This window comes from Alligator sinensis, unplaced genomic scaffold, assembly GCF_000455745.1.
Source record: "Alligator sinensis unplaced genomic scaffold, ASM45574v1 scaffold1133_1, whole genome shotgun sequence".
NCBI lineage: Eukaryota > Metazoa > Chordata > Crocodylia > Alligatoridae > Alligator > Alligator sinensis.
The window spans coordinates 1,482,510-1,492,488 of NW_005842285.1; the positions used below are offsets into that span (position 1 = coordinate 1,482,510).

Here is a 9,979-nt window from a genome sequence, read left to right on the forward strand (position 1 = left end):
TCATGAATGCCTAAAAGCCAAAAAGGCGGTGTACACACAGTGGAAGGAAGGAGCTATCACCAAAGAGGAGTATACCTCCATCACTTGGGTCTGCAGGGGGGCTGTTAGGAAGGCAAAGGCAGAGACGGAACTGGGGCTAGCATCCAGGATCGCAGACAACAAAAAGCCCTTTTTTAAATACGTTGGGAGTATAAAGAAGGCACCGGGTAACGTGGGGCCCCTGCAGGCTACGCTTGGCAATCTGGTGGTTGCACCAGAGGAAAAGGCAGACCTTTTAAACAAATTCTTTGCCTCCGTTTCTTTGTGCAGGGACCAGGACATCTCCCCCACCAGGATTCAGGACGGGCTCAGGAGAGACTCCGCCAGGCCTAGGGTCAGGGAGGACCGACTTAGGGAACTTCTGGAGGGACTGGACATGTTCAAATCAGCAAGTCCAGATGCTTTCCACCCCAGGGTGCTGAGGGAATTGGAAGGGGTCATCGCAGGGCTCCTGGCATGGCTTTACAAGCACTCGCGGTGCTCTGGCCAGGTGCCAGATGACTGGAAGAGGGCCAATGTGGTCCCAATTTTCAAAAAAGGGAGGAGGGAGGACACAAGCAACCGTAGGCCCATTAGTCTTACTTCGATCCTGGGGAAGCTCTTTGAGAAAATTATCCAGGCGCACATCTGGGAAGGACCAGCAGGGAAAGGATGCTCAGGGGCAACCAGCATGGGTTCATTAGGGGCAGGTTCTGTCAGACCAACCTGGTGGCCTTCTACGACCAGGTCACACAATCCTTAGACGCAGGGGTGGCAGTGGATGTAGTCTTTCTGGACTTCAGGAAGGCCTTTGACACTGTCTCTCACCGCATTCTCATTAAAAAACTAGGGGACCGTGGCATTGATGCCTACACAGTCAAATGGATTGCAAATTGGCTGAGGGGTCGTACTCAGAGAGTGGTGGTGGACGGGTCATTTTCGACCTGGAGGGATGTGGGCAGTGGGGTCCCCCAGGGCTCGGTCCTCGGGCCCGCACTGTTCAACATCTTTATTAGCGATTTGCACAAGGGGGTAAAAAGCACCCTGTTCAGATTCACTGATGACACCAAGATTTGGGGCAAGGTGGGCACACTAGAAGGGAGCGACGGGCTACAACTAGACCTGGACAGGTTAGAGGGGTGGGTGACTGAGAATAGGATGGGATTCAATACTGACAAGCGCACGGTGCTGCACTTGGGCAATAGGAACCAGCAGCACATCTACAGGCTGGGGAACTCCCCTCTCATCAGCACAGAGGCAGAAAGAGATCTTGGAGTCATTATTGATGCCAAAATGAACATGGGTCGACAGTGTGGGGACGCGGTCAGGAAGGCCAGCCAGACCTTGTCATGCATCCACAGATGCATCTCGAGCAGGTCCAGGGAGGTGATCCTCCCCCTCTGTGCGACACTGGTCAGGCCGCAGTTGGAGTACTGCGTCCAGTTCTGGGCGCCGCACTTCAGGAGGGATGTGGACAGCATGGAGAGGGTCCAGAGGACCACTCACATGGGTCAGGGGGCAGCATGGCAGGCCCTATGAGGAGAGGTTAAAGGACCTGAACCTGTTCAGCCTCCACAAGAGAAGACTGAGAGGGGACCTGGTGGCTGTCTTTAAACTCACCAGGGGGGACCAGCAGGGAATGGGAGGCACCCTGTTCCCCCCAGCACCTCCCGGAGTAACAAGGAATAACCATAAGTTGAGGGAGACTAGACATCAGGAGGCACAACTTCACAGTCAGGGCGGCTAGGAGCTGGAACCAGCTTCCAAGGGAAGTGGTGCTGGCTCCTAGCTTGGGGGTCTTTAAGAGGAGGCTTGATATTTACCTAGCTGGGGTCATATGAGCCCAGTATTCACTCCTGCCCGGGGCAGGGGGTCGGACTTGATGATCTGTTCAGGTCCCTTCCAACCCGACCAACCATGAAACTTATCCCCCATGCCTGTGCCTGCCCCCCAACCCAGCCATCTGCCCCCCCACATCCATGCCTAGCCCCTCTACCCCTCCCTCCCCCTGCCACTTACCTTCTGCTGCTCTGCTCTGCTCCGGCTCTGGGGCAGTCAGTGGCCGTGGTCCCAGTCCAGCCTCACCCCGCCCAGCCAGGTAGAAACAGCAGCAGCAGCTCTGGGCCCCAGCCTGGCTGGTTCGGAGCTGGAGCCTGAGCTGAAGGTAAGCAGCAGGGGAGAAAGCAAGCTCCCCCATGCTCCCCCTAAGCAACACACACAAGTCTCCCCCATGCCCCCCTGCCCCTCCACAAGAACCACCTTGACCCTGGGGCAGGCAATGGCTCAGCTCTGAGCCTCTGCCTGCCCCAGCCCAGTGCTCAAATCCAAGACATACCCCACCCACTGCTGATTGGGGGAGAAAATGTGTCTTGTATTTGAGTAAATACATTATTCCTACATCGTCATTTTAGGGTCAACTACTGCAATTCTGTGCTGAATGAAGGAAGACTGAAAGGTGCAATTAATTTGTCGCTTAAAAATAATTTCCCACCACTTTTTTTCCCTAAGCAAATACCCAGTATTAAAAAAAACTCAAGTCTTAGTTTTGCTTTTTTTCTGAAACACTTTCCTGACTAATACATGTAAATTAGGAGCATTCTGGTTGTAAGTGGAAGGGACGGCCTGCTGAATACTTATCAAAGAGTTTTTCTCCAAAGTCTTATAGTAAAATTTGTGTTAACAAAACCAGCTGAGTTGTAGATTGTCCAAGAACATAAGAACTGTCATTTACTGGGTCAGACCATGGGTCCATCTCACCCAACATCCAGTGTCACACAGTGGCAGAGCGTGGATGCTGAAAGGGGGAGTGAACTGAGTATGATCAGAGTTTTTCCCCCTGTTCCTCTCCCACTTGCAGCCTCCAGCATTTACGGTCTAGGAAATTCTGATTCAGAGGCTGTATCCCTAACTCCCATGCACAATAGCTACTGATGCCCCTTTTCCTCCATGAATATGTCCATCCCTTTTTTAATCTGGCTAACATCTGCCACATCTGGTGGCAATGCATTCCACACTTCCATTGCACGCTGGGTGAAAAACAAACTTCCTTTGGTTGGCTTTCAACTTACTACCTACTAGTTTAATTTTGTGACCTGTTGTTCCATAATTGTGTTCAGTTCTCTTGGTCCCTGGAGGGTCCACCAGCCAGTTCTCTGGTCCCCCATGGAGGCCTCCAGGGTCCTAACATTAAAAAGGAAACAAAAAGAAATTAAGACTTTCTGGGTTTCTTTAAGCTTCCAAAAGAAAGCACAATGAGCACCTTTTTTTACTTTTTTCCCCCTTTCATAGATTTCTTAGATGTTAGGGGCTGGAAGGGACCTTACAGATCATCAGGTCCAGCCCTGCTGCACTTGGGCCTTTCGGTCACCTTTAAGATTCAAGCCATTAGTATTCTGTCCAGCCTTCCAAAAAATGAATCCCTTTTCCATGACAGAACAGTGCCTGCTGATGGATTTACCTGTGTTTTGTATCACATAGCATATTTACTCTGCCTCCCGATCAGTTTTGTGGTGCATCATCACCTTTACCAGGTATACCAAATCACTAGGGACCTACCAAAATCCTGATTGTGCAGATTTTACGGAAATCGCAAAATCCAGCATTGTCCGCAAAATCCACAAAAAAACCTTACTAAAAATAAAGTGCTGGCTTCCTAGAGGGAGCAGCAGCAGTCCTCAAGGCATCGCGGCCCAGCCGTGCAGACTGCCTGGGGGGCAAAGGGGAGGAGGGCTGCCAGCACAAAGGGGAGCCCAAGACGGCTGCTGGCCGCCTCCTCGAGTGGGGTAGACCCCTGCAAATCACGTATAACAGGCCCCGCTCTGAGAGGCCCTTCAGGTGTGACAAGTGTTTTATTACCCAATTTCTTTCTCTGTAACGACTCAGCAAGGAAGGGCCTTTCAAAATCAGCCAGTGGACACCCAGGCACCCACGAGGTGAGTATATTGGCATCACCTCCTGGTCAACCAGATTAGTTTCCTGATACACGAAATCAGATCAGAGTGGACACCCAAGTGTTGGCCAAGCCAACAGGTCATCAGCCAAGGACACCGGTGGTGTATCTACCCCAGTGGTAACACCCATGAGGCAAGGACCTAGAAAGTTAGAAGAATTTAAATAAAACTGGGCCAGATAACCCCAGGGAGGTTTGAACGAGAGCAATAATTGTTGCTGTTGTCATGAGCACTTAAGCAAGGGCCTTTTTTAGCATTTCAACCTTCACTTGAGAGGAGCAACTGACACCCCCCGTAAGCAATTAATAACGATCTTTCCATGCTCTTGAAAGACCAGCATCTCCCCAGCGCACGGAGAACCTGCATCACCAGGTGAAAAACATCCGTTTTCTGATTCAACATGACTCCTACAGAGGCAAGCAGACCTACCTCAAACCAGTCACTGCGCGAGCAAATGGGAATCTCTTCTGCTAAGAAATGGTCAAATCCATCGCCGAGTGGAAATGTGGTTCGATGCACGTGCAGCAGAAGATATCCCATAACACTTAGAGGAGGCATCTCCGGTTCTGCTTGTGACGGGCTGGCCTTGTGAAAGAGCCAGGAATGTCGTATAAGGCTGTGTTCGGAGAAGAGGCAACGAAGGTTGCAGTCCTCAGGGGTGGCTACAGTTAGCAAGGCTTAACTGATGGTTTATAAGACTGGCCATTCCCCACTGCCTTGTCTTTATGAAAGTAAGGCAGAAATCTCCTGCAGGAACAGTACAGCGGAAAGAGTTTGACAGTCCTTAATGAAGAGAAAATGAATGTGGGTCTTCACAGAGGTGAGACTTGGGCGCACGCGTGCAGCTCGCTCTTCCCAGCTCTGCAACAGACTCTCTCTGTGACCATAGGAAAGTCACTTAGTTCCTCTCTGCCTCGGTTTCCACAAACATGAAAAGTGGACTCATCTTTCCTGGCCTCATAGGAGCGCGGTGCGAGGATGTGCGGTGAGAACAGCAGTACCCTATCGAGGATGCTGTCAAGTTTCCTAAGTTCACGATTGGGCCCTTGCCACATGAAAGCCGTCACCGATCTCGTTCTGTGCCTATTTCTGCTCAGACCATGCGTGCCTGCACATCAATGTCTTAATTGGAGTTTTCTTGCCAAGTTCCTACGTTCATCTGTGTCCATTTTCATGACTGCCGCAAGCAAAACAGGCTGCTGACCCACTTAACTGCCCCGTGATAACTCAGTGGAGTTTGCTTCACCCACCAAACAGAAAAGAAAATCCAGTGAGGAGGAGGTTGGGGTGAAGGGAAACTACCAGTCAGCTCAGTAGTTGGTAATGAATGAGCTCCTCACCATAGGGACAGCAGGTTGGTCCACCCAGGAAGAAACATGGAGCATAAAGCAGGATGCCATATGAATTTAGATCTGATGGCACATGCCAGATCAACAGTCCTGAACCTGGCGGTCTCATTGCTGGGACAGGACCCTTACAGGCAGCTATCTGCTTGGTGGACTCTCACCCATTGCATGAAGGGACTGCTTCCAGCAAGACCAGGACAGTTCATTATCCTTGGTCAAAACTCCAAGGAAGCCACCAGTTAATGCTGTTCATGGCGCTCTTTGTTTTCTGAGGTCTGAGCTGAGACCCACCAAGCTCACTGCCCAGGGGCCATCAAACAGCCATCTCCTGGTAGCCGCTCTCCAGCTCTGCCAAGCTGGTTTGACCCAGCGACATGGAGGTGAACGGCTGCATATTCTGCTAATCAAGGCTGTGCACGAGTTCTGGTATTTGTGTTTCGGTTCTAGGTGCTTGTGTTTTCCCGAGCTGTCCTCCTGGGGCCCAGAGAGGCGTCATCTATGGGTCAAAATAAAGGGAGAGGTGTTTGTCTTTGTGGCATTTGAATTCACACTAACCCAGCCCTTAGCCTCATTTCCTCTTCTCTGCTAACTTTCCACTTACACCCTCTGGGATTTATTTCTTCCTGCTCTTGCTGTTTTGAATCATTGCTTATCTTTATTTTTCTCTCTTTTTCCACCATCCAAACCCTCACCAGTTCCTTCTAACATGCATCGTATCCACGCTCTACAGATTCCTTTTACCTTTGCACCTTTGAAGAGCATTTCCTTTTTTACCCCTACCCTGATACTGAACAAACTGGAACGTGACACATCCAGGTTACGAAGGCAGCAAGCTCCCAACAAGGGGAAAAAATGCTGAGTGCTGAATGAGAGGCTTAGGAAATGGATGAAAGACCCTTTTGCAAAGGATGAGGATGCTCTTCCCCAAATGCAAATTTCTGCTGCAGCGAATGGAGGCGTTTAGGGAATGCAGCGAGGGCTCTGTCATCAGAAAGCAACGTGAGCAATGCATAGTCTGGCCACTTGAAAGCGGTCTTTCAAAGTCACCTGTTTTGAATCCCGTACTGACGATTCCCTCCCCGCAGGAGCCGTGAAAGGCTGTCGTAAAGCTGCCTGCTAGTGACTCCCGGACACAAGAGCCGGAGGAGCGTGTCTGCAGCAAAACCATGTTCCCAGATGCTGAGGAAGACTCCGACAGTGCTGAGACCCAACCTATGGGAGGGTGCTGGGACTCTGGCTGTCAAGGCACAGCACACAACTCTGCCCGCACCCCCAAGGCACATCAGGAAACCACAAGAAAGATGCACAGCCAGGCCACTTGATAGCTCATGTTCAAGAGACAAGTATGGGAAATGCACTGCATGTTCCTGACACCGGGCGGGAAAGAAGTGTGACTTCATTCCAGGAGATGAAGCCTTCCCTTTTCTCCTCGATGCTGTTGGATGCCCCAGTGCTATGTGAGGACCCAGCAGTATGGAGAGGACAGGCAGTCGTACACAAGAGCCAATATCCACAGTATTTCCTTTGTCCTGTAAAGAAAGCTACAAACCATAGCTGCATTCAATGTCCTCTGGCTTCCTAGGATCATGACTAAAATACTCCTAGTGCTCTTCTGATCAGACAGGATTGTGGAGCGTTTGACCCCTCTGACCCCCTTCATCTATAGCTCAACGAGGAAAGGACAAAGATATTCTGCAAGGCATGCAGGGTGCAATGCCTCCCCTGCGGGTCCCTCCAACCCCCCGGCGCTGGTGGGATGTTCAGGCTCCAGTGACGCACGGCGCGTAGTTCAAGCTGCTTCTGGGCATCTCGGGGAACCGAGATGTCTCCTTTTATTGCTGCCTTATCTGGGCAGTATGGTTAGCAGGAAACCCCCTCCGCTGATTCCCTCTACGAAGATATCCTGCAGCTCTGGGAGACCTCGTTCCTTCCCATCCTCAGGCCTCAAGGGATGCAGCCCTCTGAACTCTGCCTGGCCCAGGGAGCCTGAAGCCAGGGCCTCGCCGATGTGGCTGTAAGCAGGGTGAACTGATCCCACCATCTTTCTTCGTTGTAGAATCGTAAGAAAAGCTTGTCCTTTTCCTGGAAAAGCATCCGTCATGCAGAACCGCTTAAAAGAAAAGAAGGGGGGGGAAGATGAAGCGTTCTCGGAGCTGCAGAAGGAAAAGGCCCAGGCATCTGCCAACTGCTTTCGGGACTGATAAATAAGACCAAAGACTACTTTCTACTTTTAATCGCCAGCCTAGGTCACATGCGTTGGACTGAAACCTCAGGTCCATCTCTTTGACGCGTCTGTGCAGCCCCTTGCACAGGACTGGAATACACCAGAGTATTCCCGTCTCATCCACTTGCCACCGTTGTGGGCCCTGGTCTCCCTGAGCTGGACAAACGTATCAAACTCTCTCTGTGTGAGGCCAGAAGAGGTTTAGCAACAACCACCTGGACAGATGGGACACTTCTGGTTTGTGGATTTCCTCCCTTCCCACCCCGCTGTCAACAGTTAAAGGAGACGGCAGCGAGAAGAGGCGCTCTGCTCGACACCCTAGAAATGCTGATAAAAGACCAGAGCTTTGTTTCCGGCCCCAAACACCTGGCCTGGGTAGGGTTACAAAGATTTATACCCATCATATGCCGCCAGGGTTGGGGTCTACTGACAGCAGTTGCTGCAGTGACAGCGAGGGCAGTAGCTGGTAATGGAAATCCCGATCACGCTAGATAGCAAGGAACCTGCAGGCTGTTGGGCGTTGCTCCTCTGTACGGCATCACCACATCCCTCCCTTGTAATTTTTGGTCTAGCGGCACTGTGCACCGCACCCCAACGAGAGCGAATGTCTTTAGCATACCGCAGGCCTCCCTCGCTCCACGGCTCTAGCATTTCCCCTTCTTGCTTGCTCTTGACCACTCTTGGATTTGACAAGCCCAAGAAAGCTTTTGCTGTGCAAAATACTAAGGGCATAGCCCATGCGACCTTATAACAGGCTACCCGACCTTTACTCAGCCAGAGGGACTGAGCTTTCCCCTGCTTTGCCTTGACAGGTGTCTCCCTTCTGATTTGTTAACAGCTGCCTCGGGGCGCTCTGCCAGGGTGAGGGGGACCAAACAAACACATCACACGGGACATATCTGAAATCATGGGCATCAGGCCACATGGCAGTACACGCATCTTGAACCTCCAGCTCCGGCTGGATCCAGCAGCATGCTGCTGCTTCCAGCACGCTCTTAGCAAAGCAAGCGCCGGTCGTCGCCCACTGGGATTGCACCTTCTACTTTTAATAGCCAGCCGGGGTCACATGCATTGGACTGAAACCTCAGGTCCAGCTCTTTGATGCATCTGTGCAGCCCCTTGCGCACAGGACTGCAATACGCCAGAGTATCCCCGTCTCATCCACCTGCCATGTCTCGTCTCCTGGAACATGAGCTGGGAGGGGCACAGCCTTTCCAGACTTCTGCAGCACCTGACAACAAAGCCTTACCCGTTTGGCACATTATAAATGCTAAATAATCAATCCTATTAACACCCCCTACCGCAATCTGCACCACTCGTTGCTGGTGAGGCTGCAGAGGAGGGGGATGCGAGCCCTGCCTGGGCTTCCTGCAGCCTCCCCACCCCCTCCCACCTTTCCTGCAGCCACCCCAACACCAGTCTGACAGGACCAGGTACAACTCTGCTTCAAAAGCTGGTTTGATTCCCATTTGCTGGGTGTTTCCTCAGCCCCAAGCTGTTTGCTGCCAGGCTGGGGGCCCATGTTTAGTCTGCAGGGTGAAGCACTTTCTGGGCAAGCAGGCCCAAAAGATGATGGCTTGTGACATAGTGCAACCACTCTTCTCCCACTCGGTGCCCACCAGGGACCCCTCGGCAGGCACACACCAGCACCGGCCAGGTCCTGGGGGGCAGATCTCAACCATGGGAACTACACTACGATCCCCAAACTACTACACAAGCAGGGCATGCCCCACTCCCCGCTGCTAGAGGACACACGGACCCCTTTACCCTTGCTTCCTAGCCCATCAAGGTCTGAGCCTGGATCAGGACTTGGCGACACATCTCTTGGTCTTGATCACTTGTTTCATTTAACTTTCTCCTCTCTTTTTTCAGCCAAGGAGCCACTAAGAACCACCCCAGTGACTTTTGAGACCCATAACCAGCCGCTCTGTTGGGAATCTGTCAACCCTTCACAACCGTCCGGCAGCTTCCTGACCAACGCAGGCAGCTTTTGCATCTATCCGGCCTGACCAAGCAAGCCACCGCGGAGCCAAATGCCCCAGTGAGGATGGCAGCATAACTCATGACACAGCACGTCCGCGCATTTGCTACGGAAACTATGTTTGGGAAGGATCGGGTGTCCGCATTTCTGCTGCGTGCACAACCCCGGAGAGCCGGGTATTAATAACACGGGCAGCCTAAAAACAGCCAGCAGACGCTGTGCTCCTGGGGCCGGTTCCTACAGCGCTGTTGGGGCTAGCTGGCTCCTTCCACAGCACCGGCACCCTGCACACCAAAGCACTTCTACAGCCCTGTCCTGCAGTCTGAATTCATCTTGGCACAGCCAGGACAATAAAGGCTGGGAAGAGGAGGGTTACATCTAGTCTCAAGTGTCAGATGGACTCAGCAACACGCTGTGCCCAGCTCCCCCAAGCAGCTCCTTGGCAAGCTCAGAGTAAACA

General features: G+C 52.0%; 1 long non-coding RNA gene across 1 annotated transcript; it reads right to left on the reverse strand.

The window, feature by feature from the left end:
• Positions 1–2,010: 2,010 nt before the first annotated feature.
• On the reverse strand, positions 2,011–6,694 carry LOC112550998. Its single transcript, XR_003095101.1, has 3 exons — positions 6,362–6,694; positions 4,398–5,810; positions 2,011–3,198 (listed from the first exon to the last, which is right to left on the reverse strand). It is a non-coding gene; the product is annotated as an uncharacterized LOC112550998 (long non-coding RNA).
• Between the last annotated feature and the right edge of the window lie 3,285 nt (positions 6,695–9,979).